Consider the following 12,155-nt stretch of genomic DNA (forward strand, 5'->3'; position numbering starts at 1 on the left):
ATTTCTGCATATATAATTTTCTTGATTAGCAGCATTCATAATGATACTTTCTGATTTCTTTCGAAATTATAGAGAGGCAGAAAATAACTTGTAAAAATTTCTTGTATATCAAAATCTGGAAATTCATAAAAGTAATACACTACATGGGCCAAAACTTACATTTGTTAATTATTCAAAAATTGTTCATCTTATCAAATTTTGGGCACAATTTGTCCATTACGTGAGGTAATTTTCTAAGCTTTATTTTCTTCTAAATATTTTAAATACAACTGATAATTTTATAACACATCATTTTAGAATACATTTATTAATTTTCCGCGGCTTAAAAGAAGCAGAATGAATTATTTTTAAACGATACTTATATTTTTTAATAATTTAGATATAAATATTTTTAACCGATTTATAGCAATACTCTTTTTTGTTGTTGTTGTTGCTTAACTACTTAATTTATTTTTATATAACATTCTTTGTACTGATATCTTTATTTGAAACGTGCAGTTTATATTATTTTTTTTAAAAAGCTAAAATACATTTTTTATAAACATTTTTAGATTCTCATTATACGAAGGATATAAAATGGAATTACTATTATGAAGAAAATTCGATTTGCAGATTATGATACCTCTCGCCTTTATGTATTGAATGTGATTAAAGTTGGAAAATACGGCTGAGTCAATGATTATCTGGAAACATTTCTGAGACTCCAGCCCTTTTTGATTCAATAATTTGATTATTTAGAAAATGCTTTTTTTTTAGTCTTTGAATTATCTTCCCATTTAGAGAAGCCATTTAGTTTACTCAAAGGACTTATCATCAGAAGCTTTTAATAGAATGTATCTAAAAATTTTCAATACCAGTAATTTTTACAATTAAATGTGAAATTCAATTGCTTAAATTGTATTTTAATATTTAAAAAAAATCTAATAAGCATAAATGGAATTTGCAAAAAGGAATTGCTTACCTCCAGTAGGCTTATTCAGATTACTTAAGAGACCTAAAAATAAAATGTTTTATTTGAATATATTTTAAAATCTACAATGTAAATAAATTTAATTATTCAACTTGAAATGAAACAGCATATATTTTTATTTTTTATTGGAAAAATCTATTGAACGCAAACAAACTTATTTTTCTTAATAGTTTTTTATTAAACCAATATAATATATAATTTGAACGAAGTAATTCTTAAAAGCAAAAGTATAATTAGAACAAAGTAATTCTTGAAAGCAAAAGTATAATTAGAATGAAGTAATTTTTGAAAGCAAAAGTATAATTATAATAAAAATAATAATTATTAAAACTCTGTCTTAACAATAACAAGTATTACAATGTTTTTAATGTTATATTAACCGTTTTATTTTAGCTTATCTTTTTTAATTTGTTTTCTAACAACATGAGAAATCGTCCCCAAAAACGTTTTTCTATATTTTCGAAAAGACTAGTTACATTTACTGTTACTTAAAAATAATCATTTATCTATTAAATAGCCTGAATCGAACATTTTACTATATTTCTTCATAATATTTATTAGAAATTAATATTTAAGGAAATGAAAGGATAACTACCAATAATCTGCTGTGCAACAGTAATAAAAATGTTGAGTTAAATTATAAAAACAGAAAACTTTTACTCTCGAGGATGGTGATAATAATAATAATAATAATAATATATATATATATATATATATATATATATATATATATATTTGTTTATGCAATTACATGTGTTCTTGGAGACAATATTTTATATATATAATTTTCAATAATAAATAATCTTATCATTTTACGAAGAAAAAAAATGCTTACCATTCAAAGGTTTTTTACCGTTTAATGGTTGTAAAGTATCTAAAAAAGGATAATCGATATGAATTAATAATTATCGATTTTTTTCAGCAATATTAAATAACTCCTACAATTCTAAAAACAGCTGATTACACTATATGGCAATGACTTTATTCTGGATGTTAATTCCAAATTATTTCAATTATCCCATCTTTAGCCTCCCATCCTCTAATATGTTCTATCATAGAAAGAATATACGTTGAATAATTGAATTTCATTAGTGAATAATCATCTGGGCAAGATTGCACATTTTCTGAACTCAGTATACTGAAAAATCCGAAGAAAATTAAAATTTAAAATGTTTTCACTTTTAAATTTATCAAATTCATGATTTAGTTTTTATTCCTGCTGTGCAAAGGATCTGTTATGTATAAATTCAAAATTATTCCATTGATTTTTATAAAGGAAATAGTATAAATGATGGCGAAAGTTTCTAATTGTATTAACTTCATTTTCTGGATTTATTTTATGAAATTCACTTTTTTTCTGTCTTTAATTTCATTCTTTTTAATATTTTTATGCTGCCAAAATAAAGTGATGTAATAGAAATTAGTGGAAATTTTAAACAGAAGATGGAAATATAACCTAAGGTATTTCATTAACAGCACTTTATGCTATTTCTTCAAAGGAAGATTAATATAAAGCTCATATTTTTTTCAATTTTCATTAACGAAGATCTAGTAAAAGTATGGAAGCTCAAAATATTTTACAAGCCACAAAATGTTACCTATACATTTTGTAGAATGTCTACATTTCAGACGTCCAATACAAACTTGAGAATTTCTTTTCCTTAATAAAAATTTTCACAGAAAAGAAGCTTTTTTAAAGTGATTTGAAGTTGAATGAAATTATTACAAGCATATAAATACATATACATACCATTAAAGCTGAACTACCAATTTCTAAAAGGGTCGTCTTCTTTTTTACACATTTTACAAAAGAATCAAAAAATAGACATTTCCATAATTTTTCCTCAAAATTAAAATCAATTATTTTCTGTTAAAAAACAGGATTATATACGATGTTAAAACAAATCTACATAGTAATGGTCTTACAAGATTTGAAAAATTGTTTTAATGCTGCACAAAGGGACACCATTTTCGAAATTAACATGGATATCTGAAAGAGCAAATCCAACTTAATTTACGAAATCCTATGTTTTCTTTTAATCTAAGCTAAAAACCAAATAGAATTGCGAAGACTTATTGGATTTTCATAAAACAGGAATAAAAAGTAAAGGACAAAACTCCAAATATTAAAGAGCTTTATTCGTGTGTAGTTTTAGCCACTAATCCATTAATTCACAGTAAAATCCTTTGTAATTCACTAGTATATACTGGAAGAGTTTCCATATGCCCAGCATTTTTTTAAATATTGATAGAAAATATTCCTGATTAGGTAGATTTGTTTTATGGATTAAGAATAAGAAAAGGAAAGCCATCTTGTCCCAGATTCTTCAATAGCAGAAAATGTTCCTCTAAGATGCTATTGACATGGGATTTGACTATTAAAACTCTCGCTCTTTCAACTCAAAGCAATCATTAGCTACGAAATATCATTTCTACTCTTCAAAAATAACTTTTCCTAACTTCGAATGGTGAGAACTTTCTATTTCGAAGATTGACAATCGAGTTTTGAAAGCGATACATCTTACTGTGTGTCATTTCTTACTGTCAATTTGCTTATATTTGTAGAAAATAATATCACGTTTATAGAGTCAGAACACTCGTATTGGAGAAGATGAGACCCATGCTCTAGGATGGAGCACTTTCAAATTAGATGCTGAAATAAAATTCCTCTAGAAGAATTTTACCGAATGAAATAGATTCCGTTTTTACACGAAGCTCATGGCGAAGAACATCAAACTACAGAAAACAAAATTTGTGTAAAAATCTGAGATTACTCCCAAAGGCCAATTCATTTGGCAATTTATAAGAGAGTGGGGTATTTTTTTGTTTTATTTATATTTATATCTGCTATAAATTAAAATACGGTTTGAATAGAATAACTTACCACCAAGAACACCTGTTGTTGGAGCTAAAACACCTATATTTTGAAAAGATAATAAGAAGGTAAAAGAAGTTATTCAAATTTAGTGAATTATTATATACTTTGTAAATTAAATTATGCTTAAAAATTTTTTAAATAATATTTTTTTATCGTGTGAAAACATGATGCTATTTTGGCTTGAGGTTTTTGAAGTGACTTGAAGGCAACAAATTTTTGAAGCCTCAAAATGTGTAGGCAACAAATTGGCGATTTATCCCTTTTTTTTTATTTTGGAGTCGGCTTTCACAGTATAGCTTTTGAAATATCTATCGACTGCTAATGTAGTTTTATTTATTTTGGAGTCGGCTTTCACAGTATAGTTTTATCATTATTTATCGTCTGCTAATGTAGTTTTATTTTGGAGTCGCTTTTCACTGTATAGCTTTGGAATTAACTATTGTCTACTGTTATAGTATTTCCTTTGGAAATCACAGTGTTATTAAATAACTCGCACAACATTTTTTTTAAAATAAACCAAAGTTAAAACATTGTTTGTTTAATCGATAAAGATTGTTGTTTCAGGGATAATTTCAACTAATTAAAATAAGGTTATTAGAAAATGATGCAGAAAGTTGTCACATTTAGCGATTTATCGCCAACTAAAGTCATAACTTGATTTCCAAATTGTACATTCTCTGAATTCTTACGAATTATCTTAATTAATTTAAGTCATTAACCAGTTTAAACTGGTTTGAAACAATTACGAGACTATCAGATTACACATGCGTTGATATTTAGAAAAACGTGTGTGTGTTTTTTTTTTTCTTTCCAAAAGGGGAGATAGAGACCAATAGAGAAGTCTTGTGATTTTTTCTAACTGGTTTAAACTGGTAAATGAATTAAATTAATTAAGACAAATAATAACTTAAAAAACAATAATGTTCCCACATGATAACTTGAAATTTCAGATAGTAGATTTCATTTTTTTAAACTTGTTTTCTTTCATGCTTGCACAAGAGAATTATGTAATACATTTCCCAATATTTTTCTGATGTGCAAAATTTTGAACATTTTCTACAATGCATTTACTGTTTACTGAGTATTGAGGCTATTAAATTATTAATTTAAGCAAAGACGATTGTAGACAATTTTTTAAACGCAGCAGCTATAAGTTTCTATAACATGAACTTTCTTACCACTGATTTACTGGCAATTATAATTTATTATCGGCACTTTTGTATAAATTTATAGAAGTCTCAAGTAACATTTTAAAAGCATTTTTACTTGCTTATGTATAAGTATAAAAAAAAGAGAAAACATTCCTTTCATGCAAATATTCGATCACATTTTGATCATTCCCATTTTTTCTGGAATCAGTTATGCTTGATTTTATATCAAACAGAGGAAGGGAGCGTACTAAAATTATTTTAAAATTGTAGCTATATATCAATGGATTTTCTAAACTCATTAAAAATGAAAAGAAACTTTATTTAAAATATACTAGATTTTTTATTAGAGTAGTAAAAAGATTACACGCCAATATTAATCTTATCTAAAAAATTTTAATTCATGTTTAAAGAGAATAAAAATGGATTTTTAATTATGTCTTTGTGCATTTTTTTATTTTTATATTTGTGTGTAGTTGTGCATTTTTGTGTATTTCCTTTTGCTCTTCAATATCATGACGTCTTTATTTGATTTATACAAAGAGGAAATGACAATAATATTGCACAAATTTTACTTTGAAAATCAATTAACGTATCTTGAAACATAAAGATGGAAATTTAAATTTCTTTTTAGAATTTTATACTCTCAAATTATTCTATAATTTATTGGAATTGTTTTAAATATGCTATATATTAAATTTAAAATCCGCAATTCTTCACGATATTATAAAGATTTAAAAACAATTTCTTTTCTTGTCCTAAAATGCATTGGTTATCGTTTGGTCTAAAATTAATTTTTTAGATTACATCAATTTTTTTTTATTGGGCGGGTTTGTATAGTATTATTTTGTAGAATAACATTATAAGTATATACAAATGAGAAAAATATCATTATATAGCAATATATGTTGTTAAAATACTCTAATTAATTTCTATTTATTTTTTTATTCTAGACAGAAACCTAATAATATCACTCAACTTACCGCCAAGTTGATAAGTCACTGGATCCAAAGAACCTAAATTTGGGAACATTCATGTCACTACCATTGCAATTTTTTTTTTTAAATAATCTTCATTCTCAAAAATAAAACTATTTAGTATTTGTTCTAGTGAAAGAATTAAAGTCATGTTTTTATTTTTTATAAAAAAAATCTGCCTTTAAAGAAAATATTGTTTCCACAATGATAAAATTATTCACTGACTTAAGTGCGTATATATGTAATGTTCTTAATTGGCAACACTCAAAATGTTACTTTCTTATTCTTTTTTCGAAATGATACAAAAAAAAAAGATTTATTAATAATTTACAAAAGAATAATTCATACAAAAAATAATTTAAATAGAAAAAAATAATTTATTAATAATTTAAATACACTTTTCTAGAAAAACTTGGTGTAGACATACTTTAACCATATTTCTGGGTTTATGACTATTCAAAATTAGTAATAGGATGTCAATATTTAAAATAAACATTAAAACTTTTTTTGAAAATTGGCATTTAATAGCAGAAATTTAAGTAAATTCTTTAAAAACTTCAAATTAGCTACACCAAAAACTATTATCCTCAAACGAGCAAAACTGATACCAAAATAAACTACATAGTTTTATCTAGGGAAAAAACTACAATCGTATGGTTATAATAATAAATAAAAATTATAGAACCAGTCGAATTAGATTATCTTAAGATCTCAAGATTATCTTTTTTATCTTGAAATTATTAGTAAATTTGTGATGTTATTGTTCAGACAATAGGCTGTAAATTAAAAAGTATTATCTCAATCTAAATTCTTTTAGTTAATTCTCTAAAACATAGTATAAACACAAAGTCCACCAAATTTCATAATAATATGATAATTATATTTTGAGTTATTTGATTTGAAGTGAGCAAAAAAATAAGAAAAAATCAGTTTTGAAAAAAATGCATTTAAAGTAAACACTAACATGTTTTGATAATAATTTTTGTATGTACGTACTTAAAATTCACCTCATTTATAGGCTTTACCTTCTTCCTCCTCAGCATTTAATAATTTTAATCTTTTATATCACCTTTTTTAATCAATTTATCTTTTTTTCTGGCAATTTTTGTGTTTGGCAGTGAATGTCGTCTACATTCGTATATTCTGTTTTTGTCGAGTTCAACACTATTACACACTCCAATAACCTTAAGAAAATTAAGTAATCCTATCAAACCTTCATTAAAATATATAACATAAATGACACTAATCTGAGGGTTCGGAGCTCAACAAAGATGTCTTTAGGTACAAATTTCCATAAAACACCGTTAAAACTCTCATTGGCACTTTTCATTTTGCAGTTCAAAAATGTTCCGTATTTTCAACCAAATTTATATTTATACAAATTTTTGACATGTTTTAGGCCCTTTAAACAGGTTCTTCCGGTTATTTAAATGTCCACTTCTGGTTTACCGCTCATTACGAAAATATTAATATCTTGATTTCTAACGTAGAGATAAAAAGTAAAACTGTTTTGGATAGCTCAAAGACTTGTCTATCCAATAAAAGAATTTTTTTAAAAAAAAGTCATTTTTGGCGAAAATCGACCTTTTTAACTTGTTCCGATACCTTCACACGCTGATTGCGTATCACTCAAATTCGCGTGACAGCAAAAGTTCTCCATCAATTCAGAATTTGATGCGAGTCGAACAAGCCTTTGTTTTAACAGATTGCTCAGCCCGTAAATCACCTACGATTCATACGTATTATCTAATTAGATAATTTCTTCCTCTCTACAATTAAAATAGAGCATATAAGTAGCCATCTTACTCGATAATGGTACAAATCAAAGACATTAATCGTGGAAACGAATATTTTAAAAAAGCTTTTGATGGACTTGCAATAGTTTAAATCCCTTCTAATTGATTTGGAAATGATGGAAGTGTAATGCAAGACTTATCTAAAGACCATAAATTAAAAAGAAATGTTATTAGGAGAGAAAAATCATTGTGTTGTTTAAATGTGACTTGAATCGTTTAGGTACATAAATTAGTTCAATTAGTATAATAATTATTTATTTGAGTTGCGCTAAGCACAGGTAAGTTAAAAAAAAAATCTATTTTAAAAATATATTTAAAAGGGGGAGAGCGAGAGAGATTTTGTTGCTGCATATTCGCTGCTCGCTTGGCCTTGATTGAAGCTTTTCAGTTCCAAATGATTCTCTTTCTCCAGCTGATTAGACTTCAATTCAATAGCCCATGGAATGATTCGAAAAGCTCTCACCTGTCAGAAAGGAACTGAAGGCAACTAGTGGATTTTTCACATTTTATTCACACACAGCAGGAAACAGGAACAAACAGCAGGAAAGACAAAGCAATACACCATGACATCACCAGGTACACAACAATACTCGCTAATATTCACAAAACCCAAAAGGGGACACAACGCCCTCTGGCGGAAAACCTTGGACCTCGAGGGGTGTAAAAGTGTTAACACTTGCCTGAGACATTCAGTTACAGTTAACGTCACCTGAAGGATTATCAATTCCTCCTCTGTTTCTAGTATGTGGCTTTTGAACTTCATGTGTTGAGCTATTAAGTTACTGTCTTACGAAGAAGCAATATTAAAAAATATAGAGCAATAATTAAAAACGTGATCAATGTATGGAACATGTTTTTATAAACAAAAAAATGTAATTATCATAAAAAGGCCTTAAATTTATTATTTAAGGCATTAAAGGATGTTTCATTTTGAGGGTAGGTTAAAATCGCAAATATTGACAGCGCCAAATCTAGGCAAAAAACAGTTGTATGCTCTTTTTCAGCATTTTTTTTTCTTTTATCACATTTTAAAATTATCGCTTTTAGTTCTCATTTACCTACCACTTGACACCTCCATTACTCAATATACACTACGGTTTTTGTAGATCATCCTCACATATAATTTGAAAATATAAGACTTTGAGTTCAAATGATATTATGCGAATTGATATATTAAGTGATCACGTGTGATAAGAATGTCAAACAAAGATTTACCTCTGACATTCCCTATTTGATTTGATATTAACTCTCCCATAAATTTGCTTAATTGATTGAGACTTGAGTGATCCTATAAATTCATTGATTTAACTGCTTGTTCAAGGCATAAATAATTATTCAAGATTTGATCAAAAAGATTAATAAATACAATAAAGGAATTTAAATTTGAATTAAATGTGAAAGTTTGTTCTGCTCCAATGTATGAAAAATATGTACTAAAACAAGACCAGCATTTACTTTTATAATAAATAGTTAAACAGTAAATGTTCTTTTAACACATGGAAATCAACCTTCAATTAATCTTTTTGTTACTATATATATTTAATTAACTCACTTATCCCTAACAGAAAGAAGAGGAAAAGGAGAAATGAAAGGTAAATAAACACGTGGAAATCAAATTTAATTTCAATCGATCTATTCGGATTTAATTAACTCACCCTTTCTTACCAAGAAAAAATATCACTTATAAAATTCAAATGATTTTGTAGCCTTGATTTAGAAAAGATTCAAATGCATCAAATTTTTAGATCGATACGTGTTGTTCAAAATGTTTAACAGTTGGTTATTTGTTAAACGTATTTAAACAAATCAGACCAACTCTAGATATAAAATAGAGAATTTCTGTTCATCAATTCTCGAGTATTGAGAAGATTTGATTCTATAACATTTGTAAATCAATGAGTTGAAACAGATAAATCAAATTTATATTTATTGACCCTTTGTTTCATATATATATACATAGGGTAAAATATTAATTTGGAAATAATTATATTTTTAACCCACCAATGAGAAATAAATATTCAACGTTTCATCAAAATTACTTCAAATGGTGGGAAGTGGCATACAAGCATATAAACGCGATCCCTGGTTTGATGTTTGCATATTTAAAGCTTACCATTAATATTTTATGTAAGAGAGTATCCGCAATTATTTGAATTTTTAAAACAATGGTAGTCTATTCCTGCTTAAAATCTACAGTCAGCTCACATTTTTATTTTATTTTCATTTATTTTCTTATAGTTATTTGAAACAAGACAATTTTTTCCTTTTAAGTCCATGGGATTATGCAAAATTCATATGAATTTATTCCGTAGATAGAAAGGAAATTTTAAATTCCATTCTTAATTTTCTGTAGTTATATACTATTTTTATAGTATAAAGTTTACACGAATAAAAATTTTCCAGAAAATTAAGAACTCATTTCACCATATTGGTATGAGCAGGGTTAGCAAGAAATAAATTTCCCACTTCAGAAGGATCTAAAATTCGTTCTATTGATCCAAATGACATAAAATTTGAACTACAAAATATTGATATGATGCGCTTCACATTTATCAAATAAAAAATAGTAAAAAAAATTCTTAGTTATGTGAAGTTGTGATACACGTAGATAATAGTAATGGTTTATGATTGTTAATGAAGTAAAATTAAAATTGCTCAATATGTCCTCCTTCATTTTCAACAATATGCTCTAATCCTTCAGTTCTCGTAAAGATGATGGCCTTTGACGGTAGACATTGTCCTTCAAATAACTCCACAACTAAAAGTCGAAAGGGATGATGTCCGGCTAGCAAGGAGCCCATTCTATTAGGAAATGACGGCTGATAATTCTGTGAAATATTGTAGTAAAAAACGCTTTACACATCGATTAAGTATGAAGTGGTGCACCATCCTGCATGAAAATGATGTATTGAAGGCAACCTCGTTGTAGAAGAGTTAGGATTACAAAATCCCTCAGCATATCTTTGTACCATTGTCCTGTGACGGAACAAGCTTGGATTCCATTTAAAGTTATATCTTCGTAGATTTATGTTCCAATGATAAAGGTAGATGTAAAACTACAACATGCTGTCACTTTTTCAGGAAGCAAGGGTTGTTCCTGGATAACGTGAGGGTTTTCCTCTGAACAAATTTGACAGTTGTGGGTGTTAGCTTGTACATTGAGGCAAAAGTGGGCTTCATGACTCCATAGAATGTTCCATGGACAAGTTGTGTCAATTACCATTCGAGCAAAGAACTGAAGTGCAAAAGTTTTACGGACCTTTAAGTCCCCATCCTGCAACAGGTGCACAGACTTGATTTTGTATGGATAAAAATGCAAAATCTGACGGCATATCCAGAACACAGGAAGCAATTGGCAAACTAAAACTATTATGCGGCGAATGACTGCTGGCTTCAACGAGCGCAATCGCAACATTTTCGACACTGGTGGAGGGGATTTTTTTTCGTCCTCAGTTGCCTAGTTTTTTCAAATTTCTGCATCATCTTGGATGGTACACTTAGAGACATTGCACCTCTTCGTATCTGCTTCATACAATATTCCTTTAGAAATTTTTTTAGAGTTGAAACAGAGTTTAGTTTGTTCTGGTAGAACAATTTCACCAGTAGCGCTTTTTCTTGCAAAGTTGGCATGACGAATAGAGAAGAAACTAATGTTTGTGCAGAATCCACCTTCTTTTTATCCAAAGAAAAGTTTTAATAGACATGCGCTGTAACGCAACTTATGTTTCACATTTTTAATATATGCAAATAAATGCTATTTGTGTTACAGCGCCATCTATTGGTGAATTTTCGTACTATTTTTTTAAATTAATATATCAAAAGCGCATCATCTGAAAAATCTGCAGTTCAAATTTTATCTTATTTGGACCAATAGAACGCATTTTAGTGCCCTCTGAAGTTTTAACTTATTTCTTGCTAACCCTGTAATTCTAGAAATTGAAAGAACATCTTACCTGGATAATTGTAGTCATACCAATCCCCATCGCTTTTTACATCTAAAAACGGGGAAAAAAATTTAGTAAGCAATTCTTATTTTTTAACTCTCATTTTATTGCACTAAGTAGAAGCATAATATTATAAATCATTTATTTCTTATATTATCGAGAGCAATCGAATTTTTGCATGAAAAAAAAGTAATCAGTTGATGAATTACAAACGATAGACATTGTATACACATATTAGAGTAAAGTGCAAAAGGAAAAATAAAACATTTCTGAAGCGCGTCTATTTGTTTGTTTACACTCGATATTCCTACAAATCATAGGGATAAAATTTGTTGTAATTTCTTCAATCAAGAAGTTACAGATTGTGTTATCTTGGTGGTAATATCTGATCAAGGGGTAAAAGGTTTTTAAGTTCATATCCACTCTTAAGTAAGTATCATCG

The 12,155-nt window shown here is 27.7% G+C and overlaps 1 protein-coding gene across 1 annotated transcript in view; it reads right to left on the reverse strand.

Annotated features, from left to right (window-relative positions):
* LOC129987698 (uncharacterized) overlaps positions 1 to 12,155 on the reverse strand; it is a 145,236-nt gene that overhangs the window by 47,378 nt on the left and 85,703 nt on the right. The window lies entirely within an intron of this gene.

Source organism: Argiope bruennichi, chromosome 10 (assembly GCF_947563725.1).
Source record: "Argiope bruennichi chromosome 10, qqArgBrue1.1, whole genome shotgun sequence".
Taxonomy (NCBI): domain Eukaryota; kingdom Metazoa; phylum Arthropoda; class Arachnida; order Araneae; family Araneidae; genus Argiope; species Argiope bruennichi.